At 51.1% G+C, this 27,654-nt stretch overlaps 5 pseudogenes; all 5 read left to right on the forward strand.

The window, feature by feature from the left end:
* Positions 1–1,903: 1,903 nt before the first annotated feature.
* Positions 1,904–2,031, forward strand: LOC136601115 (U2 spliceosomal RNA; annotated as a pseudogene).
* Positions 2,032–7,789: 5,758 nt separating this feature from the next.
* Positions 7,790–7,917, forward strand: LOC136601116 (U2 spliceosomal RNA; annotated as a pseudogene).
* A 5,758-nt stretch (positions 7,918–13,675) lies between these two features.
* LOC136601117 (U2 spliceosomal RNA) lies at positions 13,676–13,803 on the forward strand (annotated as a pseudogene).
* A 5,758-nt stretch (positions 13,804–19,561) lies between these two features.
* Positions 19,562–19,689, forward strand: LOC136601119 (U2 spliceosomal RNA; annotated as a pseudogene).
* Positions 19,690–25,431: 5,742 nt separating this feature from the next.
* On the forward strand, positions 25,432–25,559 carry LOC136601120 (U2 spliceosomal RNA; annotated as a pseudogene).
* The last annotated feature ends 2,095 nt before the right edge of the window (positions 25,560–27,654 follow it).

A 27,654-nucleotide genomic window follows, 5' to 3' on the forward strand; every position in this document is an offset into this window, starting at 1 on the left:
ATTTTAATTCTTATTTTCCCCGTGGACATGAGGCCTTAGGCCTCCTTCCCACGAACGGATTTACGCCGCGTAAATCCGCGGCAAAAATCCGCTGCGTTGCCCCATGCTATTAGGTTCTATTGAACCTAATAGCACAATGCACACGATGCGTAATTCCACCGCGGAATTACGCACCGTGAAATCTCCCGTTGTCACCCGCAGCATGTTCTATTTGCTGCGGGTGTACGCGCTGACGGCTTCCGTTCACGCTATCTCCCGCTGCAACCAGCGGAAGATAGCGTGAAAAAACGCTTCCCCGCCTACCGCCGCGCGTCATATGACGCGGCCGGCGCGTCACGTGACACGGCCGGCCGCGTCATGTGACGCGGTGGGCGTGTCACATGACGCGACGGCGGTGTGCAGGGAAGTGTCTTCACGCGATCTTCCGCTGGTAAGTATGGGGTCTCTGGGGGGCGCCGTGACGGGCTTCACTGCGTAATATTACGCGGCGGAGCCCATCACGCTCGTGGGAAGGAGGCCTTAGGGGCCTCGTTGCTCTTTCTAATGGGCAAGGATTGGCTTTGTTTAGTGCTTTGAGAAAGGGATGAGAAGAGGTTCAGGTCCTGGTTATCTCTGTTTTGGCCACTAGATGGTGCTGTGGTGCATTGATATTTGAATTGCACTACACTTTAATGGAGCCTGCTGTCGGTCTGAGAGCTCCGGGGAGAGGACCTCCGTTCCCCCGCTGCACGTCAGAAATAGTGAGTACTGCTTTAAACTTTGCCTGGTGTTGATGTGCTGGGAGGATCACAGTATCCTCTCTTTTTTACTTTTCTGCTCTGGTCTGGCTAGTATGCCAAGCAGCCTGCTCGACTCAGGGGGGAGGGGGGGCGAGATGGCCGCTGCCTCACAGGGAGCTAGAGACTAGGTGCAGATCTTCCGGTGTGCCCGCCCGTGCTGATTGTCGGCTCTGGGGAGCAGGAGGGGGAAAACCACCAGCGTGGGGATTAGTCCAGCGGGGGATCACCCTGATGATTGTATGTGCCGCCGAGTTGCAGGTTGGTGGCCACGGCGGTATATTCAGAGGGAGGGAGCCGCGGCTGTGTATTTGCAAGGCGCTGCGGTGAGAGCGCGGGCACTGAGGGTGACAGAGCCTCCCCTCCAAGTCGGCAGGGGTTACCTTGTGCCATAGTCCTCTGCTTGGGGCTCCGTGAGCGGTCCTCGCCGGGTGTTTCTGAGCGCGGTACTTGTCGGGTTAGGGCGCGGGCCGCTGTGCAGGGCCGCGGCTCTTCGGCTTCTTTTTGGCGGCTGGAGATCACCAGGTGAGCCTTGTCCGGGCCGGTTGTGGGTTCTGGTGGGTCCCCAGGTGCTGTGCTCTTGTCTGCTTCTGTTTGGGTCACTGATTTGACCCAGAAAAGGGCTGAAAAGGGAGATTCTGTGGAGGAGCAAAACAGCGTGCGACCTCTCTCCTTGCTTGCTAAGCCACGCCCCGGGCCATAGTGTTTTTACGTCCTCCCGAAGTGGGCTTTATTCTCTGAGGAAGTAAAAACATGTGTCCTGCAGAGAATAAAGCCCCTCGGGCTCTGGACGTGACAGCTCCATGCTGTCGGTGTCCGCAGCATGGAGCTGTCATCCCGGGCTGTTCGGACCCCCCCACCCCCGACATTGCGATCGGCGCTATGCAATGGATATGGATGCATTAGACACCTGCAGGTAGTAAAATACCTGCGGATGTCATTTTTCCCTGCAGGCGCGGGTCCCGCGTGCAGGAAAAAATCCGGACATGCTCCATTCAGGCGCGGGTCTCCCGCGGGGACGGCTCACCCTGGTTGAGAAGGCGTTGGGCGGGGCTATGCAAAGGTCTTCCGGCTCCCTCAGTGCATTGTGGGTGTGCCCGGAGTGCTGGCTGAGCGTGTTGCATCTGATACGTCCCCTATCTGGGGATCATATATTAAATGGATTTTTAGAACAGGGAGCTGGAAAAAGTGCTTGCTCTGTCCACTCCGCACATTGACCTGGTATTGCAGTACCTCCAGTACTGGTGCACCCCCTTTCCTACAGCAGTTTCCAAAAGCAGGAAAAAAAACTGATGAGCAAGAGGTGCAGCGCAGCTGCGGCTGCTAACAACCAAGCACTTAGATTTAGGCCTCATGTCCACGTGATACATGGCGGAAGTATCGCATGATACTTGTGCGATGGCTCGTGTTTTTGCGTGATGTCCTGTAGTTTTTATTTGTACCATTTTGGAGTTTATAAGACTTTATCGCTGTTTATTATAACTTTTTTTGGAGATAGGAATCGGTTACGTGCACACTTCCCATAGACTTGTACAGGGACCCTTGGTGCGCAAATGTGCACAAAAATAGAGCATGGTGAGGTTTTGCACGCATGCGAAATGTGTGAGTAAAGAGAATTCTGAAGGCATCCATTGAAACAAATATGTTTGTGTGAAGCGGCCCTTACTGTACTTTTGTTAGCACGAATCAAGCACATTTGCAAGCGCAAAAAAACACGCAACCATGCCGCCATTTATTGAAATGGGCTCTCTTGGAGCGTTAAGGATATGGGGGCGTGGTCAGACCATGATATTGTTCCAATATCCGCCTGTAAAACCCCCTCGAGGCCTGCCCGCGGCAGCAGGAACATATCTATCCTAGAATAAGATGCATGTGGCGCGGAGAGAAACGTGTAGTCCCTCTACGATCCATGCATGCACCTCCACACGTCGTATAATTCTTCTGAGTGTATGATTGGGACAATGGGTGACATGCCCCTGCCGCTCGTGGTGGAGTCCAAGGTAGGGTCCACCACTGAGTTTAGATCTCCTCCGATCACCAAATTCCCCTCTCGAATTTTAGCCACTTCGGAAAGAACATGTTTGAAGAATTTGGCCTGCCTTTTAAATGGGAAGTAGACATTTACTAGAGTGTAGGTGGTGGCGTTAATTACGCAGACTAATATTAGAAATCGCCCGCCTGGGTCCACGTATACGTTTTTTTGGGAAAATGTAACGTTCCGGCTAATGGCTATCATTACGCCTTTCTTTTTTTTCCCTTCATTTGATGCCAGGAAAATGTTTGGAAATTTAGGGTGGTTGCAGGGGGGGTGTTTATCTCTCAGGAAGTGTGTCTCTTGGGCGAGGAAGATGTCTGAGTGGGACTTAAGAGCCTGTCTCCAAATCATGCTACGTTTATAGGGGCTGTTCAGGCCTTTTACATTTAGGGATGTGATGCTAATGGGCATAACTGGTAGGTGGTTTATACGCTGGGGAGTCGTTGTGTTTTTTCATATTAAGTATGGTGGGGGGGGGGTAGGGAAGTGGCCTCCTACTGAACCTTTTATAACTATATTTGACATAAGGAAAAAAAACATCATTAACAGTTAACAAAATCAAAATATTGTTCATCCAGCGCCTATCTGCACTGGATGAATGAACCTTAGGTAGGGGTGGCATTTTAAACCATCCACTTTAGGCTCCGTAAAGGAGAAATATAACTATGGGTTCAAGACCCTTTACAACATCAATTTATGCGTGTCTGCCATGCTTATCTGATGTTTTCCAGTCTTGTTCGATTCTTGTAGGAGATTCTACCGCCGTCCTCAGAGGCTTCTGAAGGATAGGTATCCCCCATTGTTTCAGGAACGAGACGCCTTCTTCTGGCGAGGTGGCAACCTGGATGGTTCCATTTTTTGAGATCAGTAGTTTGGTTGGGAATCCCCATCTATACTTGATGTGCGCCTCTCGTAGTGCTGCTGTAACTTCTGTAAACTTTCTCCGAGACTGCAGAGTGGCGGCTGAAAGATCTGGAAATATTTGTATGTCTTCATATGGAGTCGGTAGTGTGCCTCTACGCCTTCCAACTGCCAAGACTTCCTCTTTTATTTTATGGAAGTGTATTCTTGCTAAGATTTCTCTGGGGGCTGACTCAGGGACAGAGCGTGCTTTTGGAATTCTGTGGGCTCTGTCAACTGCATATTCGATCTCGGGAAGGTCCGGGAGGAGCGTTTGGAGTAATTTGAGTATATATTGTGGAATGTCAGGGGGGGTCACAGTCTCTGGAACTCCCCTAAATTTGAGATTGTTTCTTCTGGATCGGTCTTCCAAGTCTATGACCTTCTCTCTCAAATATGCGACTTCTTCCATACTGCCATGCGCATCTACCAACTCGTTGTGGGCTTTGGTAAATTCTCCCATTTTCCGTTCAAGGTGGTCAGTTCTGGTAGCTAGGTGGTCGATGTTAGATTGTAATTGACCAGAGAGGCTCTGTATATCTTTAGAAATGTCCTTTTGCAGCGAGATTAGCATAGTCTTCAGAGCGTTTATAGTTAAGGGGCTTTCAGAGTCGGGATAAGCTTGGAGATTGTTGATAGGATCTGTCTGCGGGGGAGTTTCTTGTGGATTGTTATTTTGGCTCTTTTTTGCCGCCGGTCCTTTTGGGGAGGGGGAGGCTGGTAGGGGGTCCTGAACATTCCTTTTCCCTTCGCTTCCAGGGGAGGTGTTGGGATTGGCTGGGGTAGGCGGGAGAGATCCTGTGGAGGAGTATGGAGACAGAGCCGCAGGGCTGTGGGTGTTGGGTATTTCTTCGGTTACGGGGATGTTTGAATGAGATGTGGCGGGTTTGTTTTTGTTGCTCTGTGTGCCAGGCGGGAAGTACTCTGAGAGTCTCCTGGGGGCCGTTGCTTTAATACGTCGCTTAACCATCCTGAATAGTTAATTCTTGGATATGCGCTGTGGATTGGTCGCTATTTGTTGTATAGTGGTCTACTGGGTGGCGTATTCTTTATGGAGGCGTTGGAAGGCGTAGTTGTTTGTTAAAAGTTCCTTTAGAAGCTCATTGATGTTGAGTGGTCCTGTTATGTGTTGCTGAGGAGCCTCATGTGGCGGGTGGAGTTAGAACATAGAGTCCTGCTATTCCATCTTGAGTGCCTTAGGTAGCGCTCCTGTAGAGTTTTGAAGATTTGTTAAGTGTGGCTTTGCCTGATAAGAGTCCTTTCTTTTTTTAGAACTATCAGTATTTGCTGAGAAGAAAGTGTTTGGGATTGAGGAGTCCGCTGGGTCGCACCGGGAATTTGATATTTGCGTCTGCGAGGCGCGCGATGTATTGCTTCCTTGGGTGTTGCGGGGGCTGGGACTTGCTTCCAGGCTATTTTGTAATGCTGAGGAGGCTATATAGTGTTTTTCTGTCAGTACCCTTTGGCACAGGGTCTGTCTTTGTGGGTTGCTGACAGTTTCTATATAGCAGTCTGGCTATGCAGATATTCCTCCACAGATCACTTGGCAGTAAGGTGGGGAGGTATTCTCCTTGTAGTTAACTGTGGGTCCCTCTTCTCAACACACTTAGGCCTCATGTCCACGGGGAAAATCAGATCCGCTGCAGATTCTCCATGTAGAATCTGCAGCGGGTCCCTCCTGCCCCGCGGACATGAGCGCTGAAAATGGGAATAAATGAGAATAAACTCACCTCCCATCCGCTCCGTTTCTTCTCTTCGCGGCGGCGTCATCTTCTCTCGTCGCGGCCGGATCTTCATTCTTCGGCTCGGCGGATGTGCATGATGACGTCGGTGACGTGCCTCGCGCATGCGCCGGGCCGAAGCAAAATGATCCGGCCGCGACTGAGAGAAGATGGCGCGGCGCCGAAGAGAAGAACCGGAGCGTGTAAGTAAAATATGATTTTTGTGTCCCGCGGATCCAGGCGGCTTCCATAGGCTTCAATAGAAGCCCGCGGGAGCCGTCCCCGCGGGAGACCCGCATGAAAATGGAGCATGGTCCAGATTTTTTTCATGCTCCATTTTTTTTTAAATCACTTTTATTGACGATCCGCGGGTATTTATCTACCCGCGGGTGGTCAATGCATCCCTATGGGGTGCGGATCCGCGCCGCGGGAGAAGAGTTAAAATCCGCTGCGGATTTTAATTCTTATTTTCCCCGTGGACATGAGGCCTTAGGCCTCCTTCCCACGAACGGATTTACGCCGCGTAAATCCGCGGCAAAAATCCGCTGCGTTGCCCCATGCTATTAGGTTCTATTGAACCTAATAGCACAATGCACACGATGCGTAATTCCACCGCGGAATTACGCACCGTGAAATCTCCCGTTGTCACCCGCAGCATGTTCTATTTGCTGCGGGTGTACGCGCTGACGGCTTCCGTTCACGCTATCTCCCGCTGCAACCAGCGGAAGAAAGCGTGAAAAAACGCTTCCCCACCTACCGCCGCGCGTCATATGACGCGGCCGGCGCGTCACGTGACACGGCCGGCCGCGTCATGTGACGCGGTGGGCGTGTCACATGACGCGACGGCGGTGTGCAGGGAAGTGTCTTCACGCGATCTTCCGCTGGTAAGTATGGGGTCTCTGGGGGGCGCCGTGACGGGCTTCACTGCGTAATATTACGCGGCGGAGCCCGTCACGCTCGTGGGAAGGAGGCCTTAGGGGCCTCGTTGCTCTTTCTAATGGGCAAGGATTGGCTTTGTTTAGTGCTTTGAGAAAGGGATGAGAAGAGGTTCAGGTCCTGGTTATCTCTGTTTTGGCCACTAGATGGTGCTGTGGTGCATTGATATTTGAATTGCACTACACTTTAATGGAGCCTGCTGTCGGTCTGAGAGCTCCGGGGAGAGGACCTCCGTTCCCCCGCTGCACGTCAGAAATAGTGAGTACTGCTTTAAACTTTGCCTGGTGTTGATGTGCTGGGAGGATCACAGTATCCTCTCTTTTTTACTTTTCTGCTCTGGTCTGGCTAGTATGCCAAGCAGCCTGCTCGACTCAGGGGGGAGGGGGGGCGAGATGGCCGCTGCCTCACAGGGAGCTAGAGACTAGGTGCAGATCTTCCGGTGTGCCCGCCCGTGCTGATTGTCGGCTCTGGGGAGCAGGAGGGGGAAAACCACCAGCGTGGGGATTAGTCCAGCGGGGGATCACCCTGATGATTGTATGTGCCGCCGAGTTGCAGGTTGGTGGCCACGGCGGTATATTCAGAGGGAGGGAGCCGCGGCTGTGTATTTGCAAGGCGCTGCGGTGAGAGCGCGGGCACTGAGGGTGACAGAGCCTCCCCTCCAAGTCGGCAGGGGTTACCTTGTGCCATAGTCCTCTGCTTGGGGCTCCGTGAGCGGTCCTCGCCGGGTGTTTCTGAGCGCGGTACTTGTCGGGTTAGGGCGCGGGCCACTGTGCAGGGCCGCGGCTCTTCGGCTTCTTTTTGGCGGCTGGAGATCACCAGGTGAGCCTTGTCCGGGCCGGTTGTGGGTTCTGGTGGGTCCCCAGGTGCTGTGCTCTTGTCTGCCTCTGTTTGGGTCACTGATTTGACCCAGAAAAGGGCTGAAAAGGGAGATTCTATGGAGGAGCAAAACAGCGTGCGACCTCTCTCCTTGCTTGCTAAGCCACGCCCCGGGCCATAGTGTTTTTACGTCCTCCCGAAGTGGGCTTTATTCTCTGAGGAAGTAAAAACATGTGTCCTGCAGAGCCTAAAGCCCCTCGGGCTCTGGACGTGACAGCTCCATGCTGTCGGTGTCCGCAGCATGGAGCTGTCATCCCGGGCTGTTCGGACCCGCCCACCCCCGACATTGCGATCGGCGCTATGCAATGGATATGGATGCATTAGACACCTGCAGGTAGTAAAATACCTGCGGATGTCATTTTTCCCTGCAGGCGCGGGTCCCGCGTGCAGGAAAAAATCCGGACATGCTCCATTCAGGCGCGGGTCTCCCGCGGGGACGGCTCACCCTGGTTGAGAAGGCGTTGGGCGGGGCTATGCAAAGGTCTTCCGGCTCCCTCAGTGCATTGTGGGTGTGCCCGGAGTGCTGGCTGAGCGTGTTGCATCTGATACGTCCCCTATCTGGGGATCATATATTAAATGGATTTTTAGAACAGGGAGCTGGAAAAAGTGCTTGCTCTGTCCACTCCGCACATTGACCTGGTATTGCAGTACCTCCAGTACTGGTGCACCCCCTTTCCTACAGCAGTTTCCAAAAGCGGGAAAAAAAACTGATGAGCAAGAGGTGCAGCACAGCTGCGGCTGCTAACAACCAAGCACTTAGATTTAGGCCTCATGTCCACGTGATACATGGCGGAAGTATCGCATGATACTTGTGCGACGGCTCGTGTTTTTGCGTGATGTCCTGTAGTTTTTATTTGTACCATTTTGGAGTTTATAAGACTTTATCGCTGTTTATTATAACTTTTTTTGGAGATAGGAATCGGTTACGTGCACACTTCCCATAGACTTGTACAGGGACCCTTGGTGCGCAAATGTGCACAAAAATAGAGCATGGTGACGTTTTGCACGCATGCGAAATGTGTGAGTAAAGAGAATTCTGAAGGCATCCATTGAAACAAATATGTTTGTGTGAAGCGGCCCTTACTGTACTTTTGTTAGCACGAATCAAGCACATTTGCAAGCGCAAAAAAACACGCAACCATGCCGCCATTTATTGAAATGGGCTCTCTTGGAGCGTTAAGGATATGGGGGCGTGGTCAGACCATGATATTGTTCCAATATCCGCCTGTAAAACCCCCTCGAGGCCTGCCCACGGCAGCAGGAACATATCTATCCTAGAATAAGATGCATGTGGCGCGGAGAGAAACGTGTAGTCCCTCTACGATCCATGCATGCACCTCCACACGTCGTATAATTCTTCTGAGTGTATGATTGGGACAATGGGTGACATGCCCCTGCCGCTCGCGGTGGAGTCCAAGGTAGGGTCCACCACTGAGTTTAGATCTCCTCCGATCACCAAATTCCCCTCTCGAATTTTAGCCACTTCGGAAAGAACATGTTTGAAGAATTTGGCCCTGCCTTTTAAATGGGAAGTAGACATTTACTAGAGTGTAGGTGGTGGCGTTAATTACGCAGACTAATATTAGAAATCGCCCGCCTGGGTCCACGTATACGTTTTTTTGGGAAAATGTAACGTTCCGGCTAATGGCTATCATTACGCCTTTCTTTTTTTTCCCTTCATTTGATGCCAGGAAAATGTTTGGAAATTTAGGGTGGTTGCAGGGGGGGTGTTTATCTCTCAGGAAGTGTGTCTCTTGGGCGAGGAAGATGTCTGAGTGGGACTTAAGAGCCTGTCTCCAAAGCATGCTACGTTTATAGGGGCTGTTCAGGCCTTTTACATTTAGGGATGTGATGCTAATGGGCATAACTGGTAGGTGGTTTATACGCTGGGGAGTCGTTGTGTTTTTTCATATTAAGTATGGTGGGGGGGGGTAGGGAAGTGGCCTCCTACTGAACCTTTTATAACTATATTTGACATAAGGAAAAAAAACATCATTAACAGTTAACAAAATCAAAATATTGTTCATCCAGCGCCTATCTGCACTGGATGAATGAACCTTAGGTAGGGGTGGCATTTTAAACCATCCACTTTAGGCTCCGTAAAGGAGAAATATAACTATGGGTTCAAGACCCTTTACAACATCAATTTATGCGTGTCTGCCATGCTTATCTGATGTTTTCCAGTCTTGTTCGATTCTTGTAGGAGATTCTACCGCCGTCCTCAGAGGCTTCTGAAGGATAGGGATCCCCCATTGTTTCAGGAACGAGACGCCTTCTTCTGGCGAGGTGGCAACCTGGATGGTTCCATTTTTTGAGATCAGTAGTTTGGTTGGGAATCCCCATCTATACTTGATGTGCGCCTCTCGTAGTGCTGCTGTAACTTCTGTAAACTTTCTCCGAGACTGCAGAGTGGCGGCTGAAAGATCTGGAAATATTTGTATGTCTTCATATGGAGTCGGTAGTGTGCCTCTACGCCTTCCAACTGCCAAGACTTCCTCTTTTATTTTATGGAAGTGTATTCTTGCTAAGATTTCTCTGGGGGCTGACTCAGGGACAGAGCGTGCTTTTGGAATTCTGTGGGCTCTGTCAACTGCATATTCGATCTCGGGAAGGTCCGGGAGGAGCGTTTGGAGTAATTTGAGTATATATTGTGGAATGTCAGGGGGGGTCACAGTCTCTGGAACTCCCCTAAATTTGAGATTGTTTCTTCTGGATCGGTCTTCCAAGTCTATGACCTTCTCTCTCAAATATGCGACTTCTTCCATACTGCCATGCGCATCTACCAACTCGTTGTGGGCTTTGGTAAATTCTCCCATTTTCCGTTCAAGGTGGTCAGTTCTGGTAGCTAGGTGGTCGATGTTAGATTGTAATTGACCAGAGAGGCTCTGTATATCTTTAGAAATGTCCTTTTGCAGCGAGATTAGCATAGTCTTCAGAGCGTTTATAGTTAAGGGGCTTTCAGAGTCGGGATAAGCTTGGAGATTGTTGATAGGATCTGTCTGCGGGGGAGTTTCTTGTGGATTGTTATTTTGGCTCTTTTTTGCCGCCGGTCCTTTTGGGGAGGGGGAGGCTGGTAGGGGGTCCTGAACATTCCTTTTCCCTTCGCTTCCAGGGGAGGTGTTGGGATTGGCTGGGGTAGGCGGGAGAGATCCTGTGGAGGAGTATGGAGACAGAGCCGCAGGGCTGTGGGTGTTGGGTATTTCTTCGGTTACGGGGATGTTTGAATGAGATGTGGCGGGTTTGTTTTTGTTGCTCTGTGTGCCAGGCGGGAAGTACTCTGAGAGTCTCCTGGGGGCCGTTGCTTTAATACGTCGCTTAACCATCCTGAATAGTTAATTCTTGGATATGCGCTGTGGATTGGTCGCTATTTGTTGTATAGTGGTCTACTGGGTGGCGTATTCTTTATGGAGGCGTTGGAAGGCGTAGTTGTTTGTTAAAAGTTCCTTTAGAAGCTCATTGATGTTGAGTGGTCCTGTTATGTGTTGCTGAGGAGCCTCATGTGGCGGGTGGAGTTAGAACATAGAGTCCTGCTATTCCATCTTGAGTGCCTTAGGTAGCGCTCCTGTAGAGTTTTGAAGATTTGTTAAGTGTGGCTTTGCCTGATAAGAGTCCTTTCTTTTTTTAGAACTATCAGTATTTGCTGAGAAGAAAGTGTTTGGGATTGAGGAGTCCGCTGGGTCGCACCGGGAATTTGATATTTGCGTCTGCGAGGCGCGCGATGTATTGCTTCCTTGGGTGTTGCGGGGGCTGGGACTTGCTTCCAGGCTATTTTGTAATGCTGAGGAGGCTATATAGTGTTTTTCTGTCAGTACCCTTTGGCACAGGGTCTGTCTTTGTGGGTTGCTGACAGTTTCTATATAGCAGTCTGGCTATGCAGATATTCCTCCACAGATCACTTGGCAGTAAGGTGGGGAGGTATTCTCCTTGTAGTTAACTGTGGGTCCCTCTTCTCAACACACTTAGGCCTCATGTCCACGGGGAAAATCAGATCCGCTGCAGATTCTCCATGTAGAATCTGCAGCGGGTCCCTCCTGCCCCGCGGACATGAGCGCTGAAAATGGGAATAAATGAGAATAAACTCACCTCCCATCCGCTCCGTTTCTTCTCTTCGCGGCGGCGTCATCTTCTCTCGTCGCGGCCGGATCTTCATTCTTCGGCTCGGCGGATGTGCATGATGACGTCGGTGACGTGCCTCGCGCATGCGCCGGGCCGAAGCAAAATGATCCGGCCGCGACTGAGAGAAGATGGCGCGGCGCCGAAGAGAAGAACCGGAGCGTGTAAGTAAAATATGATTTTTGTGTCCCGCGGATCCAGGCGGCTTCCATAGGCTTCAATAGAAGCCCGCGGGAGCCGTCCCCGCGGGAGACCCGCATGAAAATGGAGCATGGTCCAGATTTTTTTCATGCTCCATTTTTTTTTAAATCACTTTTATTGACGATCCGCGGGTATTTATCTACCCGCGGGTGGTCAATGCATCCCTATGGGGTGCGGATCCGCGCCGCGGGAGAAGAGTTAAAATCCGCTGCGGATTTTAATTCTTATTTTCCCCGTGGACATGAGGCCTTAGGCCTCCTTCCCACGAACGGATTTACGCCGCGTAAATCCGCGGCAAAAATCCGCTGCGTTGCCCCATGCTATTAGGTTCTATTGAACCTAATAGCACAATGCACACGATGCGTAATTCCACCGCGGAATTACGCACCGTGAAATCTCCCGTTGTCACCCGCAGCATGTTCTATTTGCTGCGGGTGTACGCGCTGACGGCTTCCGTTCACGCTATCTCCCGCTGCAACCAGCGGAAGAAAGCGTGAAAAAACGCTTCCCCACCTACCGCCGCGCGTCATATGACGCGGCCGGCGCGTCACGTGACACGGCCGGCCGCGTCATGTGACGCGGTGGGCGTGTCACATGACGCGACGGCGGTGTGCAGGGAAGTGTCTTCACGCGATCTTCCGCTGGTAAGTATGGGGTCTCTGGGGGGCGCCGTGACGGGCTTCACTGCGTAATATTACGCGGCGGAGCCCGTCACGCTCGTGGGAAGGAGGCCTTAGGGGCCTCGTTGCTCTTTCTAATGGGCAAGGATTGGCTTTGTTTAGTGCTTTGAGAAAGGGATGAGAAGAGGTTCAGGTCCTGGTTATCTCTGTTTTGGCCACTAGATGGTGCTGTGGTGCATTGATATTTGAATTGCACTACACTTTAATGGAGCCTGCTGTCGGTCTGAGAGCTCCGGGGAGAGGACCTCCGTTCCCCCGCTGCACGTCAGAAATAGTGAGTACTGCTTTAAACTTTGCCTGGTGTTGATGTGCTGGGAGGATCACAGTATCCTCTCTTTTTTACTTTTCTGCTCTGGTCTGGCTAGTATGCCAAGCAGCCTGCTCGACTCAGGGGGGAGGGGGGGCGAGATGGCCGCTGCCTCACAGGGAGCTAGAGACTAGGTGCAGATCTTCCGGTGTGCCCGCCCGTGCTGATTGTCGGCTCTGGGGAGCAGGAGGGGGAAAACCACCAGCGTGGGGATTAGTCCAGCGGGGGATCACCCTGATGATTGTATGTGCCGCCGAGTTGCAGGTTGGTGGCCACGGCGGTATATTCAGAGGGAGGGAGCCGCGGCTGTGTATTTGCAAGGCGCTGCGGTGAGAGCGCGGGCACTGAGGGTGACAGAGCCTCCCCTCCAAGTCGGCAGGGGTTACCTTGTGCCATAGTCCTCTGCTTGGGGCTCCGTGAGCGGTCCTCGCCGGGTGTTTCTGAGCGCGGTACTTGTCGGGTTAGGGCGCGGGCCGCTGTGCAGGGCCGCGGCTCTTCGGCTTCTTTTTGGCGGCTGGAGATCACCAGGTGAGCCTTGTCCGGGCTGGTTGTGGGTTCTGGTGGGTCCCCAGGTGCTGTGCTCTTGTCTGCCTCTGTTTGGGTCACTGATTTGACCCAGAAAAGGGCTGAAAAGGGAGATTCTATGGAGGAGCAAAACAGCGTGCGACCTCTCTCCTTGCTTGCTAAGCCACGCCCCGGGCCATAGTGTTTTTACGTCCTCCCGAAGTGGGCTTTATTCTCTGAGGAAGTAAAAACATGTGTCCTGCAGAGCCTAAAGCCCCTCGGGCTCTGGACGTGACAGCTCCATGCTGTCGGTGTCCGCAGCATGGAGCTGTCATCCCGGGCTGTTCGGACCCGCCCACCCCCGACATTGCGATCGGCGCTATGCAATGGATATGGATGCATTAGACACCTGCAGGTAGTAAAATACCTGCGGATGTCATTTTTCCCTGCAGGCGCGGGTCCCGCGTGCAGGAAAAAATCCGGACATGCTCCATTCAGGCGCGGGTCTCCCGCGGGGACGGCTCACCCTGGTTGAGAAGGCGTTGGGCGGGGCTATGCAAAGGTCTTCCGGCTCCCTCAGTGCATTGTGGGTGTGCCCGGAGTGCTGGCTGAGCGTGTTGCATCTGATACGTCCCCTATCTGGGGATCATATATTAAATGGATTTTTAGAACAGGGAGCTGGAAAAAGTGCTTGCTCTGTCCACTCCGCACATTGACCTGGTATTGCAGTACCTCCAGTACTGGTGCACCCCCTTTCCTACAGCAGTTTCCAAAAGCGGGAAAAAAAACTGATGAGCAAGAGGTGCAGCACAGCTGCGGCTGCTAACAACCAAGCACTTAGATTTAGGCCTCATGTCCACGTGATACATGGCGGAAGTATCGCATGATACTTGTGCGACGGCTCGTGTTTTTGCGTGATGTCCTGTAGTTTTTATTTGTACCATTTTGGAGTTTATAAGACTTTATCGCTGTTTATTATAACTTTTTTTGGAGATAGGAATCGGTTACGTGCACACTTCCCATAGACTTGTACAGGGACCCTTGGTGCGCAAATGTGCACAAAAATAGAGCATGGTGACGTTTTGCACGCATGCGAAATGTGTGAGTAAAGAGAATTCTGAAGGCATCCATTGAAACAAATATGTTTGTGTGAAGCGGCCCTTACTGTACTTTTGTTAGCACGAATCAAGCACATTTGCAAGCGCAAAAAAACACGCAACCATGCCGCCATTTATTGAAATGGGCTCTCTTGGAGCGTTAAGGATATGGGGGCGTGGTCAGACCATGATATTGTTCCAATATCCGCCTGTAAAACCCCCTCGAGGCCTGCCCACGGCAGCAGGAACATATCTATCCTAGAATAAGATGCATGTGGCGCGGAGAGAAACGTGTAGTCCCTCTACGATCCATGCATGCACCTCCACACGTCGTATAATTCTTCTGAGTGTATGATTGGGACAATGGGTGACATGCCCCTGCCGCTCGCGGTGGAGTCCAAGGTAGGGTCCACCACTGAGTTTAGATCTCCTCCGATCACCAAATTCCCCTCTCGAATTTTAGCCACTTCGGAAAGAACATGTTTGAAGAATTTGGCCCTGCCTTTTAAATGGGAAGTAGACATTTACTAGAGTGTAGGTGGTGGCGTTAATTACGCAGACTAATATTAGAAATCGCCCGCCTGGGTCCACGTATACGTTTTTTTGGGAAAATGTAACGTTCCGGCTAATGGCTATCATTACGCCTTTCTTTTTTTTCCCTTCATTTGATGCCAGGAAAATGTTTGGAAATTTAGGGTGGTTGCAGGGGGGGTGTTTATCTCTCAGGAAGTGTGTCTCTTGGGCGAGGAAGATGTCTGAGTGGGACTTAAGAGCCTGTCTCCAAAGCATGCTACGTTTATAGGGGCTGTTCAGGCCTTTTACATTTAGGGATGTGATGCTAATGGGCATAACTGGTAGGTGGTTTATACGCTGGGGAGTCGTTGTGTTTTTTCATATTAAGTATGGTGGGGGGGGGTAGGGAAGTGGCCTCCTACTGAACCTTTTATAACTATATTTGACATAAGGAAAAAAAACATCATTAACAGTTAACAAAATCAAAATATTGTTCATCCAGCGCCTATCTGCACTGGATGAATGAACCTTAGGTAGGGGTGGCATTTTAAACCATCCACTTTAGGCTCCGTAAAGGAGAAATATAACTATGGGTTCAAGACCCTTTACAACATCAATTTATGCGTGTCTGCCATGCTTATCTGATGTTTTCCAGTCTTGTTCGATTCTTGTAGGAGATTCTACCGCCGTCCTCAGAGGCTTCTGAAGGATAGGGATCCCCCATTGTTTCAGGAACGAGACGCCTTCTTCTGGCGAGGTGGCAACCTGGATGGTTCCATTTTTTGAGATCAGTAGTTTGGTTGGGAATCCCCATCTATACTTGATGTGCGCCTCTCGTAGTGCTGCTGTAACTTCTGTAAACTTTCTCCGAGACTGCAGAGTGGCGGCTGAAAGATCTGGAAATATTTGTATGTCTTCATATGGAGTCGGTAGTGTGCCTCTACGCCTTCCAACTGCCAAGACTTCCTCTTTTATTTTATGGAAGTGTATTCTTGCTAAGATTTCTCTGGGGGCTGACTCAGGGACAGAGCGTGCTTTTGGAATTCTGTGGGCTCTGTCAACTGCATATTCGATCTCGGGAAGGTCCGGGAGGAGCGTTTGGAGTAATTTGAGTATATATTGTGGAATGTCAGGGGGGGTCACAGTCTCTGGAACTCCCCTAAATTTGAGATTGTTTCTTCTGGATCGGTCTTCCAAGTCTATGACCTTCTCTCTCAAATATGCGACTTCTTCCATACTGCCATGCGCATCTACCAACTCGTTGTGGGCTTTGGTAAATTCTCCCATTTTCCGTTCAAGGTGGTCAGTTCTGGTAGCTAGGTGGTCGATGTTAGATTGTAATTGACCAGAGAGGCTCTGTATATCTTTAGAAATGTCCTTTTGCAGCGAGATTAGCATAGTCTTCAGAGCGTTTATAGTTAAGGGGCTTTCAGAGTCGGGATAAGCTTGGAGATTGTTGATAGGATCTGTCTGCGGGGGAGTTTCTTGTGGATTGTTATTTTGGCTCTTTTTTGCCGCCGGTCCTTTTGGGGAGGGGGAGGCTGGTAGGGGGTCCTGAACATTCCTTTTCCCTTCGCTTCCAGGGGAGGTGTTGGGATTGGCTGGGGTAGGCGGGAGAGATCCTGTGGAGGAGTATGGAGACAGAGCCGCAGGGCTGTGGGTGTTGGGTATTTCTTCGGTTACGGGGATGTTTGAATGAGATGTGGCGGGTTTGTTTTTGTTGCTCTGTGTGCCAGGCGGGAAGTACTCTGAGAGTCTCCTGGGGGCCGTTGCTTTAATACGTCGCTTAACCATCCTGAATAGTTAATTCTTGGATATGCGCTGTGGATTGGTCGCTATTTGTTGTATAGTGGTCTACTGGGTGGCGTATTCTTTATGGAGGCGTTGGAAGGCGTAGTTGTTTGTTAAAAGTTCCTTTAGAAGCTCATTGATGTTGAGTGGTCCTGTTATGTGTTGCTGAGGAGCCTCATGTGGCGGGTGGAGTTAGAACATAGAGTCCTGCTATTCCATCTTGAGTGCCTTAGGTAGCGCTCCTGTAGAGTTTTGAAGATTTGTTAAGTGTGGCTTTGCCTGATAAGAGTCCTTTCTTTTTTTAGAACTATCAGTATTTGCTGAGAAGAAAGTGTTTGGGATTGAGGAGTCCGCTGGGTCGCACCGGGAATTTGATATTTGCGTCTGCGAGGCGCGCGATGTATTGCTTCCTTGGGTGTTGCGGGGGCTGGGACTTGCTTCCAGGCTATTTTGTAATGCTGAGGAGGCTATATAGTGTTTTTCTGTCAGTACCCTTTGGCACAGGGTCTGTCTTTGTGGGTTGCTGACAGTTTCTATATAGCAGTCTGGCTATGCAGATATTCCTCCACAGATCACTTGGCAGTAAGGTGGGGAGGTATTCTCCTTGTAGTTAACTGTGGGTCCCTCTTCTCAACACACTTAGGCCTCATGTCCACGGGGAAAATCAGATCCGCTGCAGATTCTCCATGTAGAATCTGCAGCGGGTCCCTCCTGCCCCGCGGACATGAGCGCTGAAAATGGGAATAAATGAGAATAAACTCACCTCCCATCCGCTCCGTTTCTTCTCTTCGCGGCGGCGTCATCTTCTCTCGTCGCGGCCGGATCTTCATTCTTCGGCTCGGCGGATGTGCATGATGACGTCGGTGACGTGCCTCGCGCATGCGCCGGGCCGAAGCAAAATGATCCGGCCGCGACTGAGAGAAGATGGCGCGGCGCCGAAGAGAAGAACCGGAGCGTGTAAGTAAAATATGATTTTTGTGTCCCGCGGATCCAGGCGGCTTCCATAGGCTTCAATAGAAGCCCGCGGGAGCCGTCCCCGCGGGAGACCCGCATGAAAATGGAGCATGGTCCAGATTTTTTTCATGCTCCATTTTTTTTTAAATCACTTTTATTGACGATCCGCGGGTATTTATCTACCCGCGGGTGGTCAATGCATCCCTATGGGGTGCGGATCCGCGCCGCGGGAGAAGAGTTAAAATCCGCTGCGGATTTTAATTCTTATTTTCCCCGTGGACATGAGGCCTTAGGCCTCCTTCCCACGAACGGATTTACGCCGCGTAAATCCGCGGCAAAAATCCGCTGCGTTGCCCCATGCTATTAGGTTCTATTGAACCTAATAGCACAATGCACACGATGCGTAATTCCACCGCGGAATTACGCACCGTGAAATCTCCCGTTGTCACCCGCAGCATGTTCTATTTGCTGCGGGTGTACGCGCTGACGGCTTCCGTTCACGCTATCTCCCGCTGCAACCAGCGGAAGAAAGCGTGAAAAAACGCTTCCCCACCTACCGCCGCGCGTCATATGACGCGGCCGGCGCGTCACGTGACACGGCCGGCCGCGTCATGTGACGCGGTGGGCGTGTCACATGACGCGACGGCGGTGTGCAGGGAAGTGTCTTCACGCGATCTTCCGCTGGTAAGTATGGGGTCTCTGGGGGGCGCCGTGACGGGCTTCACTGCGTAATATTACGCGGCGGAGCCCGTCACGCTCGTGGGAAGGAGGCCTTAGGGGCCTCGTTGCTCTTTCTAATGGGCAAGGATTGGCTTTGTTTAGTGCTTTGAGAAAGGGATGAGAAGAGGTTCAGGTCCTGGTTATCTCTGTTTTGGCCACTAGATGGTGCTGTGGTGCATTGATATTTGAATTGCACTACACTTTAATGGAGCCTGCTGTCGGTCTGAGAGCTCCGGGGAGAGGACCTCCGTTCCCCCGCTGCACGTCAGAAATAGTGAGTACTGCTTTAAACTTTGCCTGGTGTTGATGTGCTGGGAGGATCACAGTATCCTCTCTTTTTTACTTTTCTGCTCTGGTCTGGCTAGTATGCCAAGCAGCCTGCTCGACTCAGGGGGGAGGGGGGGCGAGATGGCCGCTGCCTCACAGGGAGCTAGAGACTAGGTGCAGATCTTCCGGTGTGCCCGCCCGTGCTGATTGTCGGCTCTGGGGAGCAGGAGGGGGAAAACCACCAGCGTGGGGATTAGTCCAGCGGGGGATCACCCTGATGATTGTATGTGCCGCCGAGTTGCAGGTTGGTGGCCACGGCGGTATATTCAGAGGGAGGGAGCCGCGGCTGTGTATTTGCAAGGCGCTGCGGTGAGAGCGCGGGCACTGAGGGTGACAGAGCCTCCCCTCCAAGTCGGCAGGGGTTACCTTGTGCCATAGTCCTCTGCTTGGGGCTCCGTGAGCGGTCCTCGCCGGGTGTTTCTGAGCGCGGTACTTGTCGGGTTAGGGCGCGGGCCGCTGTGCAGGGCCGCGGCTCTTCGGCTTCTTTTTGGCGGCTGGAGATCACCAGGTGAGCCTTGTCCGGGCTGGTTGTGGGTTCTGGTGGGTCCCCAGGTGCTGTGCTCTTGTCTGCCTCTGTTTGGGTCACTGATTTGACCCAGAAAAGGGCTGAAAAGGGAGATTCTATGGAGGAGCAAAACAGCGTGCGACCTCTCTCCTTGCTTGCTAAGCCACGCCCCGGGCCATAGTGTTTTTACGTCCTCCCGAAGTGGGCTTTATTCTCTGAGGAAGTAAAAACATGTGTCCTGCAGAGCCTAAAGCCCCTCGGGCTCTGGACGTGACAGCTCCATGCTGTCGGTGTCCGCAGCATGGAGCTGTCATCCCGGGCTGTTCGGACCCGCCCACCCCCGACATTGCGATCGGCGCTATGCAATGGATATGGATGCATTAGACACCTGCAGGTAGTAAAATACCTGCGGATGTCATTTTTCCCTGCAGGCGCGGGTCCCGCGTGCAGGAAAAAATCCGGACATGCTCCATTCAGGCGCGGGTCTCCCGCGGGGACGGCTCACCCTGGTTGAGAAGGCGTTGGGCGGGGCTATGCAAAGGTCTTCCGGCTCCCTCAGTGCATTGTGGGTGTGCCCGGAGTGCTGGCTGAGCGTGTTGCATCTGATACGTCCCCTATCTGGGGATCATATATTAAATGGATTTTTAGAACAGGGAGCTGGAAAAAGTGCTTGCTCTGTCCACTCCGCACATTGACCTGGTATTGCAGTACCTCCAGTACTGGTGCACCCCCTTTCCTACAGCAGTTTCCAAAAGCGGGAAAAAAAACTGATGAGCAAGAGGTGCAGCACAGCTGCGGCTGCTAACAACCAAGCACTTAGATTTAGGCCTCATGTCCACGTGATACATGGCGGAAGTATCGCATGATACTTGTGCGACGGCTCGTGTTTTTGCGTGATGTCCTGTAGTTTTTATTTGTACCATTTTGGAGTTTATAAGACTTTATCGCTGTTTATTATAACTTTTTTTGGAGATAGGAATCGGTTACGTGCACACTTCCCATAGACTTGTACAGGGACCCTTGGTGCGCAAATGTGCACAAAAATAGAGCATGGTGACGTTTTGCACGCATGCGAAATGTGTGAGTAAAGAGAATTCTGAAGGCATCCATTGAAACAAATATGTTTGTGTGAAGCGGCCCTTACTGTACTTTTGTTAGCACGAATCAAGCACATTTGCAAGCGCAAAAAAACACGCAACCATGCCGCCATTTATTGAAATGGGCTCTCTTGGAGCGTTAAGGATATGGGGGCGTGGTCAGACCATGATATTGTTCCAATATCCGCCTGTAAAACCCCCTCGAGGCCTGCCCACGGCAGCAGGAACATATCTATCCTAGAATAAGATGCATGTGGCGCGGAGAGAAACGTGTAGTCCCTCTACGATCCATGCATGCACCTCCACACGTCGTATAATTCTTCTGAGTGTATGATTGGGACAATGGGTGACATGCCCCTGCCGCTCGCGGTGGAGTCCAAGGTAGGGTCCACCACTGAGTTTAGATCTCCTCCGATCACCAAATTCCCCTCTCGAATTTTAGCCACTTCGGAAAGAACATGTTTGAAGAATTTGGCCCTGCCTTTTAAATGGGAAGTAGACATTTACTAGAGTGTAGGTGGTGGCGTTAATTACGCAGACTAATATTAGAAATCGCCCGCCTGGGTCCACGTATACGTTTTTTTGGGAAAATGTAACGTTCCGGCTAATGGCTATCATTACGCCTTTCTTTTTTTTCCCTTCATTTGATGCCAGGAAAATGTTTGGAAATTTAGGGTGGTTGCAGGGGGGGTGTTTATCTCTCAGGAAGTGTGTCTCTTGGGCGAGGAAGATGTCTGAGTGGGACTTAAGAGCCTGTCTCCAAAGCATGCTACGTTTATAGGGGCTGTTCAGGCCTTTTACATTTAGGGATGTGATGCTAATGGGCATAACTGGTAGGTGGTTTATACGCTGGGGAGTCGTTGTGTTTTTTCATATTAAGTATGGTGGGGGGGGGTAGGGAAGTGGCCTCCTACTGAACCTTTTATAACTATATTTGACATAAGGAAAAAAAACATCATTAACAGTTAACAAAATCAAAATATTGTTCATCCAGCGCCTATCTGCACTGGATGAATGAACCTTAGGTAGGGGTGGCATTTTAAACCATCCACTTTAGGCTCCGTAAAGGAGAAATATAACTATGGGTTCAAGACCCTTTACAACATCAATTTATGCGTGTCTGCCATGCTTATCTGATGTTTTCCAGTCTTGTTCGATTCTTGTAGGAGATTCTACCGCCGTCCTCAGAGGCTTCTGAAGGATAGGGATCCCCCATTGTTTCAGGAACGAGACGCCTTCTTCTGGCGAGGTGGCAACCTGGATGGTTCCATTTTTTGAGATCAGTAGTTTGGTTGGGAATCCCCATCTATACTTGATGTGCGCCTCTCGTAGTGCTGCTGTAACTTCTGTAAACTTTCTCCGAGACTGCAGAGTGGCGGCTGAAAGATCTGGAAATATTTGTATGTCTTCATATGGAGTCGGTAGTGTGCCTCTACGCCTTCCAACTGCCAAGACTTCCTCTTTTATTTTATGGAAGTGTATTCTTGCTAAGATTTCTCTGGGGGCTGACTCAGGGACAGAGCGTGCTTTTGGAATTCTGTGGGCTCTGTCAACTGCATATTCGATCTCGGGAAGGTCCGGGAGGAGCGTTTGGAGTAATTTGAGTATATATTGTGGAATGTCAGGGGGGGTCACAGTCTCTGGAACTCCCCTAAATTTGAGATTGTTTCTTCTGGATCGGTCTTCCAAGTCTATGACCTTCTCTCTCAAATATGCGACTTCTTCCATACTGCCATGCGCATCTACCAACTCGTTGTGGGCTTTGGTAAATTCTCCCATTTTCCGTTCAAGGTGGTCAGTTCTGGTAGCTAGGTGGTCGATGTTAGATTGTAATTGACCAGAGAGGCTCTGTATATCTTTAGAAATGTCCTTTTGCAGCGAGATTAGCATAGTCTTCAGAGCGTTTATAGTTAAGGGGCTTTCAGAGTCGGGATAAGCTTGGAGATTGTTGATAGGATCTGTCTGCGGGGGAGTTTCTTGTGGATTGTTATTTTGGCTCTTTTTTGCCGCCGGTCCTTTTGGGGAGGGGGAGGCTGGTAGGGGGTCCTGAACATTCCTTTTCCCTCCGCTTCCAGGGGAGGTGTTGGGATTGGCTGGGGTAGGCGGGAGAGATCCTGTGGAGGAGTATGGAGACAGAGCCGCAGGGCTGTGGGTGTTGGGTATTTCTTCGGTTACGGGGATGTTTGAATGAGATGTGGCGGGTTTGTTTTTGTTGCTCTGTGTGCCAGGCGGGAAGTACTCTGAGAGTCTCCTGGGGGCCGTTGCTTTAATACGTCGCTTAACCATCCTGAATAGTTAATTCTTGGATATGCGCTGTGGATTGGTCGCTATTTGTTGTATAGTGGTCTACTGGGTGGCGTATTCTTTATGGAGGCGTTGGAAGGCGTAGTTGTTTGTTAAAAGTTCCTTTAGAAGCTCATTGATGTTGAGTGGTCCTGTTATGTGTTGCTGAGGAGCCTCATGTGGCGGGTGGAGTTAGAACATAGAGTCCTGCTATTCCATCTTGAGTGCCTTAGGTAGCGCTCCTGTAGAGTTTTGAAGATTTGTTAAGTGTGGCTTTGCCTGATAAGAGTCCTTTCTTTTTTTAGAACTATCAGTATTTGCTGAGAAGAAAGTGTTTGGGATTGAGGAGTCCGCTGGGTCGCACCGGGAATTTGATATTTACGTCTGCGAGGCGCGCGATGTATTGCTTCCTTGGGTGTTGCGGGGGCTGGGACTTGCTTCCAGGCTATTTTGTAATGCTGAGGAGGCTATATAGTGTTTTTCTGTCAGTACCCTTTGGCACAGGGTCTGTCTTTGTGGGTTGCTGACAGTTTCTATATAGCAGTCTGGCTATGCAGATATTCCTCCACAGATCACTTGGCAGTAAGGTGGGGAGGTATTCTCCTTGTAGTTAACTGTGGGTCCCTCTTCTCAACACACTTAGGCCTCATGTCCACGGGGAAAATCAGATCCGCTGCAGATTCTCCATGTAGAATCTGCAGCGGGTCCCTCCTGCCCCGCGGACATGAGCGCTGAAAATGGGAATAAATGAGAATAAACTCACCTCCCATCCGCTCCGTTTCTTCTCTTCGCGGCGGCGTCATCTTCTCTCGTCGCGGCCGGATCTTCATTCTTCGGCTCGGCGGATGTGCATGATGACGTCGGTGACGTGCCTCGCGCATGCGCCGGGCCGAAGCAAAATGATCCGGCCGCGACTGAGAGAAGATGGCGCGGCGCCGAAGAGAAGAACCGGAGCGTGTAAGTAAAATATGATTTTTGTGTCCCGCGGATCCGGACGGCTTCCATAGGCTTCAATAGAAGCCCGCGGGAGACCCGCATGAAAATGGAGCATGGTCCAGATTTTTTTCATGCTCCATTTTTTTTAAAATCACTTTTATTGACGATCCGCGGGTATTTATCTACCCGCGGGTGGTCAATGCATCCCTATGGGGTGCGGATCCGCGCGCGGGAGAAGAGTTAAAATCCGCTGCGGATTTTAATTCTTATTTTCCCCGTGGACATGAGGCCTTAGGCCTCCTTCCCACGAACGGATTTACGCCGCGTAAATCCGCGGCAAAAATCCGCTGCGTTGCCCCATGCTATTAGGTTCTATTGAACCTAATAGCACAATGCACACGATGCGTAATTCCACCGCGGAATTACGCACCGTGAAATCTCCCGTTGTCACCCGCAGCATGTTCTATTTGCTGCGGGTGTACGCGCTGACGGCTTCCGTTCACGCTATCTCCCGCTGCAACCAGCGGAAGATAGCGTGAAAAAACGCTTCCCCGCCTACCGCCGCGCGTCATATGACGCGGCCAGTGCGTCACGTGACACGGCCGGCCGCGTCATGTGACGCGGTGGGCGTGTCACATGACGCGACGGCGGTGTGCAGGGAAGTGTCTTCACGCGATCTTCCGCTGGTAAGTATGGGGTCTCTGGGGGGCGCCGTGACGGGCTTCACTGCGTAATATTACGCGGCGGAGCCCGTCACGCTCGTGGGAAGGAGGCCTTAGGGGCCTCGTTGCTCTTTCTAATGGGCAAGGATTGGCTTTGTTTAGTGCTTTGAGAAAGGGATGAGAAGAGGTTCAGGTCCTGGTTATCTCTGTTTTGGCCACTAGATGGTGCTGTGGTGCATTGATATTTGAATTGCACTATACTTTAATGGAGCCTGCTGTCGGTCTGAGAGCTCCGGGGAGAGGACCTCCGTTCCCCCGCTGCACGTCAGAAATAGTGAGTACTGCTTTAAACTTTGCCTGGTGTTGATGTGCTGGGAGGATCACAGTATCCTCTCTTTTTTACTTTTCTGCTCTGGTCTGGCTAGTATGCCAAGCAGCCTGCTCGACTCAGGGGGGAGGGGGGGCGAGATGGCCGCTGCCTCACAGGGAGCTAGAGACTAGGTGCAGATCTTCCGGTGTGCCCGCCCGTGCTGATTGTCGGCTCTGGGGAGCAGGAGGGGGAAAACCACCAGCGTGGGGATTAGTCCAGCGGGGGATCACCCTGATGATTGTATGTGCCGCCGAGTTGCAGGTTGGTGGCCACGGCGGTATATTCAGAGGGAGGGAGCCGCGGCTGTGTATTTGCAAGGCGCTGCGGTGAGAGCGCGGGCACTGAGGGTGACAGAGCCTCCCCTCCAAGTCGGCAGGGGTTACCTTGTGCCATAGTCCTCTGCTTGGGGCTCCGTGAGCGGTCCTCGCCGGGTGTTTCTGAGCGCGGTACTTGTCGGGTTAGGGCGCGGGCCGCTGTGCAGGGCCGCGGCTCTTCGGCTTCTTTTTGGCGGCTGGAGATCACCAGGTGAGCCTTGTCCGGGCCGGTTGTGGGTTCTGGTGGGTCCCCAGGTGCTGTGCTCTTGTCTGCCTCTGTTTGGGTCACTGATTTGACCCAGAAAAGGGCTGAAAAGGGAGATTCTGTGGAGGAGCAAAACAGCGTGCGACCTCTCTCCTTGCTTGCTAAGCCACGCCCCGGGCCATAGTGTTTTTACGTCCTCCCGAAGTGGGCTTTATTCTCTGAGGAAGTAAAAACATGTGTCCTGCAGAGAATAAAGCCCCTCGGGCTCTGGACATGACAGCTCCATGCTGTCGGTGTCCGCAGCATGGAGCTGTCATCCCGGGCTGTTCGGACCCCCCCACCCCCGACATTGCGATCGGCGCTATGCAATGGATATGGATGCATTAGACACCTGCAGGTAGTAAAATACCTGCGGATGTCATTTTTCCCTGCAGGCGCGGGTCCCGCGTGCAGGAAAAAATCCGGACATGCTCCATTCAGGCGCGGGTCTCCCGCGGGGACGGCTCACCCTGGTTGAGAAGGTGTTGGGCGGGGCTATACAAAGGTCTTCCGGCTCCCTCAGTGCATTGTGGGTGTGCCCGGAGTGCTGGCTGAGCGTGTTGCATCTGATACGTCCCCTATCTGGGGATCATATATTAAATGGATTTTTAGAACAGGGAGCTGGAAAAAGTGCTTGCTCTGTCCACTCCGCACATTGACCTGGTATTGCAGTACCTCCAGTACTGGTGCACCCCCTTTCCTACAGCAGTTTCCAAAAGCGGGAAAAAAAACTGATGAGCAAGAGGTGCAGCACAGCTGCGGCTGCTAACAACCAAGCACTTAGATTTAGGCCTCATGTCCACGTGATACATGGCGGAAGTATCGCATGATACTTGTGCGACGGCTCGTGTTTTTGCGTGATGTCCTGTAGTTTTTATTTGTACCATTTTGGAGTTTATAAGACTTTATCGCTGTTTATTATAACTTTTTTTGGAGATAGGAATCGGTTACGTGCACACTTCCCATAGACTTGTACAGGGACCCTTGGTGCGCAAATGTGCACAAAAATAGAGCATGGTGAGGTTTTGCACGCATGCGAAATGTGTGAGTAAAGAGAATTCTGAAGGCATCCATTGAAACAAATATGTTTGTGTGAAGCGGCCCTTACTGTACTTTTGTTAGCACGAATCAAGCACATTTGCAAGCGCAAAAAAACACGCAACCATGCCGCCATTTATTGAAATGGGCTCTCTTGGAGCGTTAAGGATATGGGGGCGTGGTCAGACCATGATATTGTTCCAATATCCGCCTGTAAAACCCCCTCGAGGCCTGCCCACGGCAGCAGGAACATATCTATCCTAGAATAAGATGCATGTGGCGCGGAGAGAAACGTTTAGTCCCTCTACGATCCATGCATGCACCTCCACACGTCGTATAATTCTTCTGAGTGTATGATTGGGACAATGGGTGACATGCCCCTGCCGCTCGCGGTGGAGTCCAAGGTAGGGTCCACCACTGAGTTTAGATCTCCTCCGATCACCAAATTCCCCTCTCGAATTTTAGCCACTTCGGAAAGAACATGTTTGAAGAATTTGGCCCTGCCTTTTAAATGGGAAGTAGACATTTACTAGAGTGTAGGTGGTGGCGTTAATTACGCAGACTAATATTAGAAATCGCCCGCCTGGGTCCACGTATACGTTTTTTTGGGAAAATGTAACGTTCCGGCTAATGGCTATCATTACGCCTTTCTTTTTTTTCCCTTCATTTGATGCCAGGAAAATGTTTGGAAATTTAGGGTGGTTGCAGGGGGGGTGTTTATCTCTCAGGAAGTGTGTCTCTTGGGCGAGGAAGATGTCTGAGTGGGACTTAAGAGCCTGTCTCCAAAGCATGCTACGTTTATAGGGGCTGTTCAGGCCTTTTACATTTAGGGATGTGATGCTAATGGGCATAACTGGTAGGTGGTTTATACGCTGGGGAGTCGTTGTGTTTTTTCATATTAAGTATGGTGGGGGGGGGGGGGGTAGGGAAGTGGCCTCCTACTGAACCTTTTATAACTATATTTGACATAAGGAAAAAAAACATCATTAACAGTTAACAAAATCAAAATATTGTTCATCCAGCGCCTATCTGCACTGGATGAATGAACCTTAGGTAGGGGTGGCATTTTAAACCATCCACTTTAGGCTCCGTAAAGGAGAAATATAACTATGGGTTCAAGACCCTTTACAACATCAATTTATGCGTGTCTGCCATGCTTATCTGATGTTTTCCAGTCTTGTTCGATTCTTGTAGGAGATTCTACCGCCGTCCTCAGAGGCTTCTGAAGGATAGGGATCCCCCATTGTTTCAGGAACGAGACGCCTTCTTCTGGCGAGGTGGCAACCTGGATGGTTCCATTTTTTGAGATCAGTAGTTTGGTTGGGAATCCCCATCTATACTTGATGTGCGCCTCTCGTAGTGCTGCTGTAACTTCTGTAAACTTTCTCCGAGACTGCAGAGTGGCGGCTGAAAGATCTGGAAATATTTGTATGTCTTCATATGGAGTCGGTAGTGTGCCTCTACGCCTTCCAACTGCCAAGACTTCCTCTTTTATTTTATGGAAGTGTATTCTTGCTAAGATTTCTCTGGGGGCTGACTCAGGGACAGAGCGTGCTTTTGGAATTCTGTGGGCTCTGTCAACTGCATATTCGATCTCGGGAAGGTCCGGGAGGAGCGTTTGGAGTAATTTGAGTATATATTGTGGAATGTCAGGGGGGGTCACAGTCTCTGGAACTCCCCTAAATTTGAGATTGTTTCTTCTGGATCGGTCTTCCAAGTCTATGACCTTCTCTCTCAAATATGCGACTTCTTCC

Source organism: Eleutherodactylus coqui, unplaced genomic scaffold, assembly GCF_035609145.1.
Source record: "Eleutherodactylus coqui strain aEleCoq1 unplaced genomic scaffold, aEleCoq1.hap1 HAP1_SCAFFOLD_30, whole genome shotgun sequence".
Taxonomy (NCBI): domain Eukaryota; kingdom Metazoa; phylum Chordata; class Amphibia; order Anura; family Eleutherodactylidae; genus Eleutherodactylus; species Eleutherodactylus coqui.